Consider the following 15,467-nt stretch of genomic DNA (forward strand, 5'->3'; position numbering starts at 1 on the left):
CACAACTTCTGAAAATGAGGCCTGCAAGTTCTCAGATAGAAGAAACTGCAAGAGCTTGACTGAGTCACTGATACTTCTGAATTCTTGTCTCTGATACAACACAGTGAGTTCCGTTTTTAGTTTGTCTTTATCGAACATTGGAAAAAGCTTCACACGTAGGCTTACATTTAGGTCATTTTCAGGAAATGAGCTTTTGTATCATTCAAATTTTTCCTGACACAGAAGAGAAGATAATATCAGATGATCTATGAACTGGAATTGGGTGTTAGCTTGTGTGATAATGAGGTCACACACTTCCTTGGCTGCCGCAACCTTTGTCTGAATCCCTTCGGCCTTACGACGCCCTTTAGAGTTTTCATTTTCACAGATCTCGCTGCTCAACTGTGCACTGTTCCGTATGGCATTAACAAAGCTTGATATGCAGAGTCGGCCTCGGTAGCATAGTCGGTTGCGGGTTCGATCCCGGCCCAGGTCGATGGCATTTAAGTGTTTTTAAATGAGACAGGCTCGTGTCAGTAGCAGTACTGGCATTTAAAAGAATCCTGAGGGACAAAATTCCGGCACACCGGCGACGCTGATATAACCCCTGCAGTTGCGAGTGTCGTTAAATAGACCATAATTTAATTTTTATATGCAGATTTGAACCTTAGAAATATCTAAATGGCGATGTTGTAGTTGGTTGTATAATATATCTATATGATACATCAATAAATGAAAAAAACTGAGCCAGAAATTGAATTCAGGATCTTCAAGAGTAAGCACCAGGGCGCTTGCCTCATTTATTGCGATGTTATTAGATGTTTCAGATTCCATTATGGTTTGAAAACATTCTAGAAATGGCTCCTTCTTCTCATGAATAACATTTACTGTTCTTATTTTAAAACTCCATCTTGTTGCTCCAGCTAATGGAATTGTCTTTGAAACACATTAATCTAATACAGACAGTGTGGAGATCAAGAGAAGAAAGCAGGGATACTGGATAAATTAGCAAAAATATGCTAGCTTTGTAGGCTATTTTGTTTAGTGGTTCTTTCTATTATGATTCAAATGATGGGCACTTAATTTCACATTTCTCCTGAATAGTTAAGGTACTGAACTGAATAGACTGTAAATATTGTACAGAATTAAACATTGTTGCACTTGTTATACTCACAACATTAAAGAAAATGTATTTAAAACTGCGCGCCACTGACAAACTGCTGCAAATTTTGCAGCGCCTGGAAACAAGAGGCCTTAATATAAAGTCTTGCCTGGAAACTCTGGATTCATGGAAAGGGGCTAGCAGGGGGAGGGGTAAAACTAACGCCCAAAGCATCCGAGACGAGACTGGCAGCTCCAGGGGAGGAAGTGGCTTCACCATCCGTCCTTGTCTCCATAGACTTACTAAATAACCGCTAGACCGCTCACTGGCGCTAGTGTTATACTCCCAAACTGAACAGCCGATGGGCGGCCATTTGTTTGGTTGAGCTGAACAAGTACAGATTCGTTCGTGTTATTTTTAATTGCAGCAATGCATAGGCGGAGAGAGAACCGTTTCCTTGGGGGGGGGGGGGAGGCAAAGCAAAACCATAGAATCTCCATATAACGGGGTTATGGGGGACACCATTTACCTCCTCTATCCATTGTAGCTTGACCGTGGTACAGTATATCGAAATATGATCATTTAATAAAGGTATTTTCGGAGGCATATTCCTTACAGTGTTACATTCATATCCGCGATGTTTCGGACCGAGTTGTATAAAGCTTGAACTGTAGGTCTACTACAAATTATAAAAGGGCGTAACTTAAAACAATTTCCCTCTTATTTCTCTTTCTTACAGAAACATATCCATACATCAAAAATACTACGTAACAGTGCTAAACAGAAACTCTTTTGTATGAAGTTTACCTTCCTGAAGATATCATATGAAATGTAAACTCTGACTTATTTTATTTAATCTCGTCTTTAAGTTTACACATTGTATACTGGGATCACTTTTCTCTTTTCTGCATTGTTGTGCAGAATGTTATTCATATTTCTCCAAGTGGCGGTCTGAACATCTGCAGACTTCTAACACATGAGTATGGGGGGGGGGAAACATTTCAGTGCTTCCATTCCTCAAATGAGGTATAGAAATTCTTATATATTCAGAAATTTAAAATAAATATTATAGTCCAGACACATGATCTGAAGACATTAATTCATAAATTTTTAATCATAAACAAAAGGAAAAAGGATATTATGAATTCAATATTTTCTAACGTTAATAAAAAAAAAAAGAGTTGAGGCAAGTTTGGGGGACAGTGCCCCCCCATGCCCCCTCCCCCCCCCCATAACTCCGCCTATGCAGCAATGTACACGGATGTACAGATAAAGAAGGAAGGAAAGTTACATTTCACTTACTAGTTAATCTTTAATTTCTACAATTATTTTTGCTCCGTATTATGTTATGAAGACAAACTATTGTACTTATACGACTTTTGTGCTTCAGGTTTCCACTGAGTAAAGATTCCCTTAACCGAAAATGGATAGGTGCAATCCGCAGAGAGAATTTCTACCCTACAATGAATCATTCAGTGTTTCAACTCATTCCGAAGATAGTTGTTACTTTTCAAACTACGTTATTACCGTATACATTGTTATTGTCCTCCATCCACTCCATGTCCTTCCTTTTCTTCAAACAGCTGTTGTTTCAGTGCATTTGCCGAATTTGAAGATACAGAAACTGTATAAATTACAAAAGATTAATTTTTAATATGACTGATTGAAAGTAACCCTTGTCTTAGTTACGGATTAATGAAACAATTTTTATACTACTACTACTACAAGTAATAATAATAATAATAATAATAATAATAATAATAATAATAATAATAATAATAATAATAATAATAATAATGCTTTTTGATTTCATACAGCAGTTTAACCTACAAATTAAATTAAAAAGTAGACATTAATTCTTTTATTAACCGTGGTTATGAATATTCACATTCAGAGTTCTTATGAAAATGATGCAAGCCTTACAGCCTGGTTGAATCCCGATTTGAGGGATAATAGCCTAGAACGTAATTTAAACAAGTTAGTCTGTATTTCCTATTATCCGATATTTTTGTTTATATATTCATTCAAGTGATAACATTGTAAACATAGAGGTAACCCGCGGAAATTTAGTAAGTCTGTGAGGTAACCCAGCTGATTGCCGTAAGGCAACTCTACTTGCAAGATAATAGTTCCCCTAGTTCTACCTCATTGTTGATTAATACGTTTCGGTACCTAGTTGCTGCTCTCGCAATTAATAAACATTGTGTATTTTAGGTGCGTTGAGTGGCACTAAAGATATCGTTTTGATATAACAGACACATACAATTCCTGCGTTTTATAGTTTAGTGAACTATGTTTAAACATGAATTCATCGTCGGATGTACTGTTGCAGTACCGGTTCCGAAAAAGAAAAGTTGCAAAGTTAATTTAGTACCGAATGGTTAAAACATATTCGTGGTTAATAAAAGAAAAAAGGATTAGCCTATAGTGTGCACTGTACTGTGTGTCCTTATTTTTGTGTTTCTCAAGGAGGCAAATATTACATTAAAAGAATGCGAACACTACTTTGCACAAAAAGGGAATGAACAGGTGAAATATTCAAATTATGCATTTGTGATGCTAATGGACTGAAATTTTTACCACAGAGTGCTGATATGTATTTAAAACATCCCTATAAATTTCATCAATGTATCTTAATTAGTTTTGAAGAAATTAATTATTTACCAATTAATACTAATTAATATTTAAAAAATGCTGCATGATGAACGCTTAACATTATGAATTTAAAAAAAATATAGAACAGTTCCTCTAACAATAATAAAACATCTATCACATGATTTTTAGTTAGCACTTCTTAGTTACTGAGAAAAAAATTCAAAACTGGGTGAGTGCCAATTTAAAGAAAAAAATTAATTTCATGCATCTTAATCAATTTATATCTTGGCAAATAATAAATATTTTAAAAATCCATGTGACAGTCTTTTTCCTTTAGGTAATGTGGGCTTGTGGTAAAAATTTCATCACTATTGGTTAAGAAATACATCATATGGAGCAATTTGAACATGTTAAAATGTAATAAAATTTAAAAGGGAGAAAATCAAGTTTTAAAGTACAACACTATGTTTGAGTACTTACACATTATGGAAATTGCTTAAAACCCTCCTGCCTGATATGTTGACCCCTCCTGCTGCTTTTTCCTACTTTCAGTGACACTTTTTGACAAACGTAGCTTCTTCCTGCTTGTTTTGAAGTTCTCACTGGTTGAAGTAGCCGCTTGCTGCAGTCGACGCTTATCTCTCCTATTGCCAATTTTGTATGCTGCAGGAGATAATTTCACTGTTGACATTAAATCTCTCATGGAAATGTTTGCTGTACAACCCATGTTAAATTCAGTCACAGCAGAAGTAACAGCCACTTCAAGTTTTTTTTTTTGATACAAAAATTTCTTTTGGGCACTTCCGCCATATCACACTATGAACACTTTCATTCACATTTTGAGTTTTTCCTGCAGTGCACTTGCTAAGAAGTTCATCACTAGCTAGTCTACAGTACACTGGCATGATTTTAGCCACAACATCAGGTCGCAACACTGTCTTCATGGTTTTCAAGTCATGCTTCGGAACAGCTTCTTGCTTCGCAATGGCCCGGTTGAAGAAGCACCATGACTTTTCACCACTAGGGCATCTTGAATGCAGGGGCTTGTCATCCGTGGACATTGCATGGTCAAGTGTTGCATAGATGGCTTTCTTCATCTTGTTTACATCGGGGATATTATCAATAATGGCCTTTCTGTAGTAATTTTGCAGTCGAGGTATCATTTCTGCAGTCAGACTTCCCTTTTTTTTGCCTCCGATTGAGGAATCTGTCCCTCTCCATTCCCTAACAATATTCTGTAGACCTTTACCTACTCTCTTAGCAACGTGGTTCACACATTCTTCTTTTCTAATGTCAATGCCTTCACCATAAACTTGAAGCTGCTGAAGGTGATGGTGTGTTTTTGCATCCCCGTCAGACAATAAGGTTGTGTACCTCATATTACACAACCTAATGGACCGGGTCCAGAGAATTTCTGCAGCTTTCATCTCCATGGCATTTGAAGATCCATCAAAATTTTTCTCACAAACACCAGCATCTTTGTGACTTTGATACCACTGTTTATATTCGTCACTTGCAACATCCATTTTTTTTTCTGTCTTTTCACAAGTACTGCAATATTTTGACATTATTTCAAAATCTAACACTATCCCTGTTAAAATATCTATGACTAAACCTAAACCATACTTTGATGTATGTCCACGCTTCATCCATGTGCCATCGTATGACACACCAATATTTATAACATCACTATCACTAATAGAACTGTCCACTTCCATGTGAGCTCGTCTAACTGCAGAGTGAGCATTTCTCAACACATGTTGTCTAACAAGTTTGTTTTCTTCCGTCAGTTTTATCAGGTGAGAGTTGAAGGATGGTGAGCTCAAACCTGCCATACCCATAGCCATACAATGTTGTTCCATAGCAGAGTGTCCTTTTCCCATGGTAACAAAGGCGTTGACCATTCTCCTATTTACATCGAAGGGAGGTCGAGTTGACTCAGTGTTACCTACCTTAGGGCTTGTATACATTTCATTCAACACTGTGTTGCAATTATAACACTTCACTATCACTTTAAATGCAAAGCCTGATGGTTCAGTAAGCTCAGCTTTTGCACTATCCATTCCACATTCACCACATTTTACTCCTTTATACAGTTCACTCCACAAATTTACATGCACTAATGTGTAGTCTTCACTACACTGGGGGGCACTTATATTTGAATTCTCCTGCAAGTTGCCATATTTTATCAACTTTATCTCACTAGCACTTTGTTTATTATTTGTTTCTTTCGACACTTGATCTTCATTATCACCAACTAGGCCTAACACATTTTCTTGTTGCACACATTCCACAATAGTTTTGGCATTCTTCCACCTTATATTTGCTAAATTTTTAGCCCTATTAGCATATTTTGATCGTTTCTTGCCCTTATTATGAATGTCACTTAGTCTATTCATGTTTAGAAAACTAAAACTATGCCTAAAATGCTAAATGTTGAGTTATACACGTGGTCTTGAATGTTATTGTGACGATTCCTAACCTAATGCACTTATACTAACTTATTCACACTAATATATACAACTAATTGAATACAAAATTAGTGTAAAACTTTAATAACATCCTAAATAACACGAAATCAGCAAAACAAGTATGAATATTCACGTACAAACGCACAAACTCGAGAAGAAACGGTCCACAAACAATATTTTGCCGTTCAGTTTCAAAACGAAGTATTTGCAGGGCTGACAGGCAAGCTGATAGTATATTCAGGAGTGACAACAAACTTAATTTCACTAGATACACACCAGAAAAAAAACTAGCCCGCTTTATTCAAATTACAAAGCTCAACATAAACTTTAGAGCTGACAGCTCGTTTAAAGGGCAACGAAGCACGTGCAAGCAGACATTTAAACGTCATGTGACACGGTTTAAAGGGCTCCCAAATAAAAAATGAGGCCATATTATGAAAGTAGAAGGTTTAAATAAAATTATGAACATAAAAACAAAAATTTGTATTTTTTTCCATTTTTCCACATTTTTCACCTGTTCGTTCCCTTAAAACATATTCGTGGTTAATAAAAGAAAAAAGGATTAGCCTATAGTGTGCACTGTACTGTGTGTCCTTATTTTTGTGTTTCTCAAGGAGGCAAATATTACATTAAAAGAATGCGAACACTACTTTGCACAAAACAACTATAAATCTTATGACAAAGTGATCATAAGTGTAACGTTTTAGGTTAGCTTCTGATATACAGGTTTCCCTGGCAGAAAACCTAGCAACTCTGCTGACAGCAGAAACACGTTATTAAAGGTATATCGGAAAGGAAGTATTGTTCCTGTAAATAAAAACAAAAATTTAGCTTTCGGATACGCAATACAACGCGTATTCAAGTAGCGGTTTCGAAATCCCGCGCGTTTTCTTCCAAACAAACAAACAAATGGCGGCTTTCCGCTACTTCAATTTGGGAACATATTTCTCACCTCCGTGGCGTGGTAGGGGCTCGCTTGTCTCTCGATTCGCTCTGGCAGCACCAGGGGAGGAAGTGACTTCACCAATGATTGCGTGCATGTCAATGAGAGCGAATTTTTTTTTAAATTCGAGCCGCTAAATAGAGACTGTATAATAAATGTATTTCACAACATAAAACGAGACAAGAGCCACAAATGTCTGGGGGTGCTGCAGCTCCGCAGCCCCCCTTCGAAAGCCGCCCCTGGGCCTAATGCTAATATTTTCTTCACGATTTCTATTTTGTCTTTGTCCATTGATTTATAGGTATTATAGGATGGATCTTAAATAGTTTCTGCTATACATATTCAATATGACTTGAATTGCACGAAGAATTGATAATATTATATTCAGTTTCGACGCATGCTGTCTTCCTCTGAAGAATCCTCTTGATCTCTTGCTATCTAAAAATGTCAACGCATTATGGAAATCCAAGACAAGTGTAAAATTAGAATAGTAGTTGAATAAACAAAGTAAAAAAAAATGTCATTAATAATCCAACCGTGTGGGACAGTACAAAAATAATTCTTCAATATAAACTTATAATTTGTCTGTAGTAGATCTTATAGTTACATCTTTTATTAATTTTATGTAATAATTGCCTCATGTTATTTAATAAACAAATTAATTATGTTCATTTATAATCCAATTTGAATGCTTATAATAGAATCAATGTTATAATGCAAACTTTATAGCGTTACGAAGTAACCCTGAAATCTAACCACTGTCGGATTAATTTTATAATTTAGAAGACATAGGATTATGTATTTCACGAGGTCCCTATTGTATTTTAAAGAAGAGGGGATAAGCATTAACATTTACAATAATTGTAACGATAAGATGAAATTATATGCATACAATGTAAAGCTGAAAATTGTTCATAAACGAGATATTATAAACAGAATACAATATTTAACCACGTGGAGCTTTAAGTATTCTTCAGGGACCGGACATAATAGATAGAAAGCAAAGCATAGAGGTCTTAGGTTATGGAGATGGCCTCAGTCTAAAGATATCACACTCAGGAAATGTGAAATTAAATCTTCTAGTAAAATTGGGAACTGGTACAAAGTTACACTGATCGATACAAAGTTACCCAAATTGCTGTAACTTTGCCTGTGCTAGTAACAGGCTTCGAACGCAAACAACTTGGCCTGCAACGATTCTTAATGAACTTTTCATTCATTAACCCACTTCCGTTTTAAAAGATAATATTTTATAGTTCAATGCTTCATTCTTCAATAAAATTTTCAGTTCTGTGAACTGCTCAAGAAATGCCAAATATTTACAACCTAACCTGACATAACATAACCTAACGTAATCTGACCCAACCCGTCTTCAAATAATATTGGTTTAATTATTTCAGTAAATTTAAAATCCTTAAATATTGCTGATTTTTAAGAACGTGAAAATTTAAAGCTGATCAGTTTTAATACACACAATTTGACGTCAATTAGCAGCGAATACTAGTAGCAGACTGATTTCAATACACATCTTTATGTTTAACCTTCAAAGTAAACTTCTTAATGAAAGAAAAAAGATTTTTTTCGGTAAAATTAATATTTTAAAGTAGAATATATTTGTTTAAGATTGGATCAACAATGTTGGGTAGCGAGGAGTGCATAGAAATAAAAAAAAAGTTGCCGTACGTAAAGGATTACTCCCATCTTAAATATAATCAAATACAATTGTATCCAACTCAATACAATTACAGTACGTGTTTAAAATAAAATACTTGTAATTTTTATCTTTAAATTTGATTTTGTTATATCGAGAAACAATCTGTGATTGTTACATAAATCACATGGTAATACCACAGTCTAGTATATACAGTCACGGAGCTCAATATGTAGAAAATATGCATTCATAGATAGTTGCTAACCACTAGGATCGCTACTATCGCCTCATTACAGACAATACGAAATAGTACCTGCACAGTCTATTGTTCCTAGTATCCTCAAAACTCAAGCTTCGTGATTGTATCTACTAGGCTGTGGTAAAGCATTAATAATTACTATTTAAAGATAGTGTGTAATTTTCATGTGCAAAATTTTAATTGTCATATCCAAAAAGAAGCTGTGAAATTCATTCACGAAGTCCGCTAATCCCAATCACCATAATTCAAAGAAAATTCATTGTATGCTATATTCATCTACAGGCTATAGCTGTTGGTTTATTTTGATATCGAAGAAACTGTCACATCGAAACAAATGCGGAGCTTGTTTAAAAACCTGTTAATTTTACAAAGTACGAGTATGTTGCAAAAATCTTTGGCTATAATGTTTCTCTTCGAAATAACGGCAAGTTTAGCCGAAAATTTAATTATGCGTTGCCTATACATTTTGTCCTTTCCTTCCCATGCAGTAACACATTTAGGTTACTTTGCATAATGATGCAGGTCTTGGAAACAAGTTCCCTGATTGTGAGGAAAATAAGTTATTGTTTTTTATGTATTGTTTATTGTTCAGTCATTTTGACTAGAAAAATAGTATTAATTGTATGTACCTTTATTTAAAATGAATCAGTTCAGATAAGCTTAATGTAATATCTTGTAAGAAATGCAATTTTATGGCGTACTATAATTCTTAGATTTGTCAAGTGATATCAATGTGCAGAGTCCCCAGAAAATGTACTGATGAATATTAACGATGAAATCTCACACGACTCCATGTAAAGTTCTGTCCAGTTGCAAGTGATGTTTTCGGGTTTCCTTCTTTCTGCTCACTCCCTCCTTTTTTATCCATATTCTCTTGTTAATCAGCTGAAATCAAGTTTATTCTTTAACAAGGAAAGTATAAAAAGAATAAATATACTCTTGATCATTTTCCCTACCAGAATATCATCTTCATAGATATCTAAAAAAGTTAGACAGCGATGGAAGCTCTGTTTCAATTTACCACAATCTAAATATTTACTGATTATGAAATGACTTCGAAACGGATAGCTTTCTCTCTTTACCAATACTTCCACAATAGCTACGAGATACACTCAACCTTCTACAAAAATAAATGTATACTGAGATTTTCTTCCCTGGAAGTAAAGCGGATTGTATATAATTTGAGATACATGACTGAGAAAAAAACAGTCCCTGCACAGGCATTCCCTTTTGAAATGAAGAATGAAGACTACTATAATTGTATGAAATGAATATAACTACATAACCCGTTTCGGTGGGAATGTTTGAAAGAAGATCTGTTGTATGTGAGATTGTGTGAAGAACGCCAATTTGTGCGTCGGATTCTGCATGAAAACACCCATGTGTGCGTGGTACTGTTTAAAAAATAACAAACTATACGTGATATTCTTTACTGAACACCCAATTGCGCGCAAGATTATATGAAATACATTTACTGATTGCTGTGAACTCTTATTTCAGTGTACAGCGGTGTTTATTCTACAACATTTTAAGAAAGTTTGCATTTAAAGGGTTAGGTACAGCTTACAGCAGTAAAATATTTGGTTATATTCAAAATCTTTTCTCCATTACTGTATCTTGTGCAGTAATTAAAATTGATATGTGTAAAACACTATCCTTCTGCTATATGAAATACTATTTTTACGATTAAAAAAATTATATATATATATATATTTTTTTTTTTCAAAATTATGGTGGCAGTTCATTGTGCAGTGATGAAGCATTTCCCTCATAACTCATAAACTTGTAAACTTTTTCATGTTCTCTCTCTTTTATTTTATTGCTGAAATTCATATTTACAATATCATGCTCTTTCAACTACATTCCTTAATATATTTTATTTTTAATTTTGTGTTGGAAGAAAATATTGATAATTGACATTTTTTTAAGAATTGATTTTTTATCAGACAATTTATTAAAGGTAGAGAAGTGATTTTGCATCATATTGTAGATATGGCATGCATAAATATACGCAAAAAAATTCATCACAGAATGTTGGATAGTTTTTGAGTTATGAGGGAAAAGCTTCATCACTGCACAGTGAACTGCCACCATTTTGAATTTTGAAAAAAATATATATAAATAATTTTTTTAAATCGTAAAATTATTTTTTTATCATATAGCAGAAGGACAGTGTTTTACACGTACTAATTTTCATTATTATACAAGATACAGTAATGGAGGAAAAACATGTTGAATATTTCCAAAATTTTGCTGCTATAAGCTGTACCGAATCCCTTAAATAACCGTTCAACTGTTATACATTATCGTATTCCTTACTAAGAAAGTTGAACGTTCTTCGAAACTCATTTCTTCCTACCCTATCCCTATACCAACCAAATTGTCTATTCTTCAAAAGCAATTACAGTACTGAGAATCATTACATATGTGAAGTAAGATTTTTGGAGTGATGTGAGGCTTCGAAACTCAGACTGTAGAATCTGTTAGACAGTCTTCATAAAACTCGACAAGAATGTGGCATAATTATATCATTAAATACTTTATGAGCCAAGAAAATAAATATGAATTGGAAAATCTAGACTCATTGTAATATTAAAATTTCCAAAGTAAAGATCTTCAAATGATTATAACCTGTGAATAAAACATATTATTTGCTATTTATATAGGCCTAACAATATTGCATTAAGTTGAGACAACTTTGACATAAATAAGATTTGACTCGGTCAACATTTTATACAGGAGTTACTATATTGTAAGAGTTGCATTGATCTCACATTTGAAAAAGTTTTATTATTTTTGTAGATTTAAAGTGTCTGTATGTATACATCAGATTTATGTACCGCACATTGCATTGTGTTCTGATTACATGTTGCTTATCAGATATATGTACCGCACATTGCATTGTGTTCTGATTACTTGTTGCTTATCAGATATATATAGGTACCGCACATTGCATTGTGTTCTGATTACTTGTTGCTTATCAGATATATGTACCGCACATTGCATTATGTTCTGATTACTTGTTGCTTATCAGATATATATAGGTACCGCACATTGCATTGTGTTCTGATTACTTGTTGCTTATCAGATATATGTACCGCACATTGCATTGTGTTCTGATTACATGTTGCTTATCAGATATATGTACCGCACATTGCATTGTGTTCTGATTACTTGTTGCTTATCAGATATATATATACCGCACATTGCATTGTGTTCTGATTACTTGTTGCTTATCAGATATATGTACCGCACATTGCATTGTGTTCTGATTACTTGTTGCTTATCAGATATATGTACCGCACATTGCATTGTGTTCTGATTACTTGTTGCTTATCAGATATATATACCGCACATTGCATTGTGTTCTGATTACTTGTTGCTTATCAGATATATGTACCGCACATTGCATTGTGTTCTGATTACTTGTTGCTTATCAGATATATGTACCGCACATTGCATTGTGTTCTGATTACTTGTTGCTTGGTATAAATCCTTTAACAAAAAGTCTGTTTTCACATTATTTTGTTACATTTCCTCTTGTTAATAAATTATATAGGTATGTACAATTGTGTAAAAATTTCTGTTCATTTGTATCTTTAATTGAGATTCTGGCTGATACATCTATTATCAGGAAGTACTTCTTATTTGATAATATGTGTGAGAAGAAGAACAATTATTACACTGATTACCTGGTTAGGTTTATTCTAAAATTGTCTCAACTAAAGGCCAATATCAAATAATTCAGTGACGAACCCTTGGACTCATTTCTCCAAAATATCAACTTGCTAGGATCAAACCTCTTTATTGCCACATAGTTAATAAAACGTCGTTAAATAACTGTTTTTAAAATTAAATAGATAATAATAATAATAATAATAATAATAATAATAATAATAATAATAATAATAATAATAATAATAATTACCTCTGATTGAGATTCTGGCTGATACAGTATGTACATCTATCAGTACATTATGATGCAGTACATCTCACTTGACGATATGTGTCAGTGGAAGAACAACTGTTTATATACATCTGAAGTCTGATTAGTGTAATATGTTACTAGTCAGCGATATACAGTATGCAGTGGAGGGGAAAAGGAACTGGCCACTCTACCCCATTACCTCCTAGCTTAATTGCGTCATGAGTGATGCCTTATTGGTGTCACTTTGAGGTTCAAAGCTGTCTTCGGACAGTTGACTAACTAATAATAATAATAATAATAATAATAATAATAATAATAATAATAATAATAATAATAATAATAATAACAAAAACATAAGCTTAAACATATTCCATAAAGGTCAATGGCTTCTCCCAATTTAGAATAAGTCTATTGCACATATCCCACATGTGTGTTTTCCTGACTTTCTACATTTCAGACATTCAACTGTAATACAAATGTCACTTACACTAATATTTTGCTTATTGTTCCAAGTCTCCTTGTAAAGTCACTTCGCTTATATTTACATTATTCCAACTTTCTTTGTAAAGTCATTTAATATTTACAAGTAACCTAGCCAATCCTAAACATATAGGCCTACACTATAGTCTTCATAAGCTTTCAACAGTTTTTTTCCACACAGATCACAGTACTGCGCTGCTTGAGACCACGTTCTTTCTAAAAATAGGCAATTTAAATATATTATTCAAATACATTAATATTGTCTCAAGTAAAAACATTGCATTGCACTTTACCATGCAAACTGTACCTACTGTAGTACTAAGTTGTTCTGCCTTGTACTGTGCCGTACTCTAATTACACAGGCATTGATGCCAAGTTTATGAAAATCCCAATTTCTTGTGCGAGACATTTTCGACGTACGCCATTGTAATGATCTCTGGATAACAAGGATAATTCTGAATTATGAGAAACAGTGAATCTACCACAATATCTTCTTTGTCCATCGAAAATCCCATTTCGACTCGCCGGCATTGGGCCCACCGGTAGTTGTCTATTATACCTACTAGAATTTCTGCGGTTAACGATACGTAACACCCTTGCGATGGCTAAGTGGTCAGACTTCCAGCCTGTAGAGCAGGCGGTGCAGGTTCGAGTCCCGGTCAGGTCTGAAATTTCCATTGAAAAATCCATAGTGACACTTGTGGCGGACAAGGTCGCAGTTGGGTTTTTCTCGGGGTTCTCCCGTTTTTCCCATATTAGGTATCTACATCATTCCGTCATTTCTCCATTTTGTTATCATTCCAGAACATAGGCTAGCGACGCACGGAGGGGTTGATCTAGAGACGAGGTGGGTTGCCTGCTCGAAACCTGGGTACGCAGCGAACCTTAGGCTAAAGGGCTTTCAGAATAAGAAGGCATATGGCCTACGCCAATCGAGTGCTAGCAGCAATACGGCGTTGTCAGACGATGCACGGTGTACGAGACGTGGAAGACAGCAACAGATAAGGACAGAAACTATCAGTCGCTGCTCGTTGCAAGCGAGAGGACGGGTCGAGATCCGTTCCTTCATTGTGTGTAATTTTAAATATTATTACTCTTACTGAAGTAATTTTCATCCCAATTTTTATTATTCTTCGCTTCACAGATCAGTAGATCTTGGAGTCACTAACTTGCGAAATAAAGTGACAGATATGTAGAAATTTACTTTGCTAATGTCAGACAAAGAATGTCTTCATTTAAAAAAGGAATGCTGCATATTGTATTGCACTATCTGACATGTGGAAATTCTCTCCTGAAATAATTGAGGGCGAGAAACTGTACCCAAATGTTTAGACTTTCTTGTACAGCAGTGCTCAATTTATTATTGTTTATTTCTCCAGAGGAAAGATGAGATACAGTTTGTTTGTAGGGGCAGCCTACGAATCTAGCGATAATAAAACGTAAACATGTTTGTAGAAACGTAATTTAGTATTGATATTGAAGTTGAAAAGTAATTTATTTTTCCTCTGCTAAATGAAGCCTATATAATTTAATTTAATTCTCTAGCTTATACCTTACTTAGGGTCCAGGGTTCTATATTCTGGTTACGAATCTAGCTATAATGCAACGTAAGCATAATAATTATGTGTTCATACATAATTCAGTATTCATACTGAAACTGTAGATTATTTTATTTTTCTCTGTAAAACTAAGTCTATCTAATTTTATTTAATTCTCTAACCTTTACGTATCTAGAGGTCCAGTTCAGTACTCATATTGAAATTGAAGATTACTTTCTTTTACTTTGTTAAATCAAGCCTATCTAATTTAATTTAATCCTCAGGCTTATACCTACCTAGAGGTCCAGGGTTCTATGTTCTATCACTCTGGCCTGTGGCATATCCTACTAGTATAGAAGTGAATGTAAAAACCGTAACCCAATAATATCGTTAATATATTTAAGGCAAATTTGTATATTAAAAAAACGTATAAAATGTAATATATTATGTAACTTATAACGCGAGGTTTTTAAAATAGAAACTGAGTTTTGGAATTGTAAAATCTTCTCGTTTCTAGCATG

Source organism: Periplaneta americana, chromosome 2 (assembly GCF_040183065.1).
Source record: "Periplaneta americana isolate PAMFEO1 chromosome 2, P.americana_PAMFEO1_priV1, whole genome shotgun sequence".
Lineage (NCBI taxonomy): Eukaryota > Metazoa > Arthropoda > Insecta > Blattodea > Blattidae > Periplaneta > Periplaneta americana.